The 4,025-nt window shown below is 35.0% G+C and overlaps 1 pseudogene; it reads right to left on the bottom strand.

The window, feature by feature from the left end:
* Positions 1-2,407: 2,407 nt before the first annotated feature.
* On the bottom strand, positions 2,408-3,405 carry LOC123255972 (annotated as a pseudogene).
* Between the last annotated feature and the right edge of the window lie 620 nt (positions 3,406-4,025).

The following is a 4,025-nucleotide window of genomic DNA, read 5'->3' as shown; positions in this document are numbered from 1 at the left end:
TATAAAATATATAATTTATATAATATCATTTATAATTCAGAAGTATTATACACTTAAACACACAAGTAAATTTGTGATCTCATCAATTTGTAAATTCCCACCAGCAGTGAAGATCTCAAATCATTTGTATTTGCCCATTGTGGGTGACTTTTATCTATGCCCTCTCATCAGTTTCACATAAAAGATATACCCAATGTGCTGAAGGCCTGTGCCAGTTTCTCCTGCCAGTAAAAAAAAAAATGTTTGGACATGCACACTAATTTTTTTAAGCTGTCTTTTAAAATGTTGAGCCAAATTCTCCCCTCCCTCTTTCCTCCCCAACTTGAGAAGGCAAACAATTTGATATAGATTATTTTTTTAAATTGATAGAGTATGTTTAGAGACTTTTGCTCTAGAGGAGAAGCTTTAGGGGGAAACAATTCAATTACTTGAAGGAATGTCATGGTTAAGAAGAAATAGATTTGTTCTGTTTGTCCTGGAATGGCAGGACATTGATGACTAGGACTGATGACTAGAAGTTGCAAAGAAGCAAATTTAGGCTGGATATTACGGAAAACTTCCTAATAGTGAAATGGAGAACCTGGAAACATACTTTGTTTGCTCCCATTAGGATTTTGAGCAAAGTCTGGATGACAACTTGTTGTTGGTTATGATATAGAGAAGATTCCTTTTCAGGTATGGGTTAGATTAAATGTTCTCTGAGATTCTGTGACTTTTAATCTAGTCTAGAAACATTAGTTTCTTTTCCTGTCAGCATATCACTTTTTTGAGCTTGAAGTTTATTAAAACCTTTGAGTTTGTGTTTGTGTTTGTGTTTGTGTTTTTTTTTTTTTACGCAGAACATAGTGGCCAGAAACTGCAGCTTCACCCCCGTCCCCATTTTTTAAACACATAAAATCACACCTTTAAAAAATTATAGCGCATGGTACTGTCGAATGTGAAACAATTGTGACAAATAGGAAAATACAGAAGTTAAATTATACAATCATGTCATTCACAGTTCTATGCCATGAACTTTCAAGATACAAAGTTGTATTTATGTTGAAAAACTTTACAATATTTTTAGAGGTCTTCCCCAAAAGACTTCAAAATGTGCTACAAATAACCATAAATAGGAATTAATAGTATGGAGAAAAAAGTTGATGTTTGGTGATATTTTGGTATAGTAGGGTCTCTTATTCATGGCAAACACATTCCAAGACCCACTATGGATGACTGAAACTGTGGATATAAGGGAATACCTGTGATCTCTCTCTCTTCCTGTCTTTGTGTGTGTGTGTGTGTGTGTGTGTGTGTGTGTGTGTGTGTGTGTGTGTACTCTATCCCTACTCCTGCTCCATGGTTTTCCACACTCCCAAACAAAAATAACTCCCCCCACAAAAAAAAAGTAAAAGGAGAAGAGAAGCTGGTAGGGACAGATTGGGGATCATGGGCAGACTTCCATTAATTTGGGGTGGACTTCAAGTGCTTCAAAGTTGACCATGGATAATTGAAACCATGGAAAGTGAAACCACTGATAAGGGGGCCTACTGTAACTACTAAACATACATTAACAAGAGGCAATCAGCTAAACAGAAAATTAAAAGATATTTCGGGGGCAGCTAAGAGCATAGTAACAGACCTGGAATAGGGAGGATTTAAGTTCAAATCTGGCCTTAGATACTTCCTAGCTATGTGACCTCAAGCAAGTCACTTAATAACCTTGTTTGCCTAGCCCTTACCCTTCTGTCCTAGAGTTGCCACTAGGGCATAAAATAAAACAAAGTGATTTTTTTTTAGTTTTTTTTTTTTTTTTAAGAAATATATTTCATTACAAAGTCAGCGAAATTGGGAGATGGAAAGCTATAATCTCAGATGATTGAGGAAATGGGTGTGTAAGTGACATCTTAAAAAAAAAAAGATGGGGAACATTTAGTTAAGGAAAAATTCATAATATGATAAAAATTTCTCCTTTTGTAATAAAAATTAGAAATTCAGGTGTTTGTTGACTCAATTTGTAGATATAAATTAAAACTCTTCTTTTGATAATATCAGAAGAGTTGGTAGGGAACATTACTAATGGCTTTTGGAACTTTCTAGTCATATAAGCAATTTCCTCCCCCCCCCTTAATAAAAAAAAGAAAAAGAAAGAAAGGGAGGAAAAAAGAAAGAAAAGAATGAAGGAAATAAAGGAGGAAGAAAGAAAGGAAGAAAGGAAGAAAGAAAGAATAAGTGAAAGAGAGTGAATGAAAGAAAGAAAGAGAAAGGAATCCATTTGTAGAAGAAAGTAGATGCTATCTCTTCTCACTTAGGCTACCTATTCTAGGGAAGAAAAAGCAGGTTTTCCTTTGGGTTGAGAAACTGCATTCTCAAACAAAATCTATTTCTTCTTGATACAGTCTCTAATGTAGACATCTGAAAGGCTTACTAGTCATTTTTCCAAAGTTTATTTTGTCTTTTTCTAATGTAGTCATGTTTTCTGTGACTTGATGAGTTGTTGAAATCACAATGTTGGTATGGTCTTGTCATTTCTGTATAATCTTTTTCATCTGAAGGTTCCAAATGCAAATCAGGTTATCTTCTGACTCAGACCTCTGCACTTCTACGAGGCACTGAAAATTTTATAAAATCACTGAGTTTCTCATTTTTAGAACCAGTATATATCTTTAGGCACTTCTCTTTGCTGTAATCCCATAGTTTAAGAGTGTTATATAGAATTGCAGTGCAAATGTTATTTACCATTTGGAGAGTTTTGCAAAAGATGAATTATCAACAATAAGTATTTTTAAACATTGACCTGATGCTGTATCCCAGATTCATTCAGCAAATACCATCATAACTATTTGCTATTATCAAGGATCCATCATGATTAAAATGAACAGCAGAAACTAGGTCAGAACAGGCAGGTAAAGTCTTGAGGCATTTTCTGTTTTCATATCCCATGTCTTTGCACTTTCATCAAAAGAGCCTAATACAATGAGGTCTGATTGGAGCTTGAGGTTACAGCAAAAGACGTAATGAGTGAGCCTTCTGGGGTTTTTAGATACTTCATAGGGCTAATATTCCACATATTAAGAGTTTTATCCTGAGGCAGACAAGATGATTGAAATCTGCTGATGACCAGGCAATATTTGAGATCCCCAGTTTCAGCCCATTCATTGTTTTCTCAAATTTCCCATTATATTGTCGACGTGGAATCTCAATATTCTCCCTAAATTTTAATTATCTTCAGAAGAACTTTTTAACCACTCTCAAATTGTACTAATTTTTAATTAAGATACAGCTTTGTTGTGCCCTACTAGTATGGACTTTAATGCCTAGTTTGCTTTTACATGTGGAGGTTTGCTCTGATGGGTTGATGAGAAAGGCAGAACTTGTGCTTTTGTACTTTCCGCCTTTGATTTCTTCTCTTTTGTTGCTGTGGTTCTGAAACTAGTAAGTCAAACTTGTTGTGTTAAAGAATGGACAGATAAATAAATGAATGCAGAGTTTCAACCAGGATACTTCATAGTGAAAAGAAAACCTGGGTTAATTTAAACAAGTTTTATGGCTGCTCTTGCTTCTATATTATATTGAAGCAAAGATGTTTTCTAGAATGTTTTCTTAGTTGGCTGAGAAGCTCATTTCCTTATGAAACAAATAGGAAACAGTTCAACTCTACATAGCTCTGCATTGGGGTTCAGGGTGAAGCCACCATTCCTACTACCATTGCTTAAAGGGAGTGTAGCCCTGATGGGCTCTGGGAAGAATGGAAGACAGACTCTTCTTCTTTATTATACTTGTGGGGATTGATAGTCTTGATAAAAAAGATATCAACAGCCCCCCTTTTTCTCTCTTAGAGAGAGACCCCTGAATACTGATGCTATGGGACACGGAGTATCCTATAGCTTCCTTCTCTCATTTTTGTCTTGATTCTACTATAATAAAGATGCCTCCTCTTTAAAGTATTTATCAATAGACTAGGACAGTGGGCCAAATCTAAAAAGATAGTATTTGTTGGAGATATCTATCTATCTATCTATATGTGATATATTATATATATATAT

This window comes from Gracilinanus agilis, unplaced genomic scaffold (assembly GCF_016433145.1).
Source record: "Gracilinanus agilis isolate LMUSP501 unplaced genomic scaffold, AgileGrace unplaced_scaffold54882, whole genome shotgun sequence".
Taxonomy (NCBI): domain Eukaryota; kingdom Metazoa; phylum Chordata; class Mammalia; order Didelphimorphia; family Didelphidae; genus Gracilinanus; species Gracilinanus agilis.
Note: the sequence above shows the minus strand (reverse complement) of the source record. Positions and strands in the feature narration are given on the sequence as shown.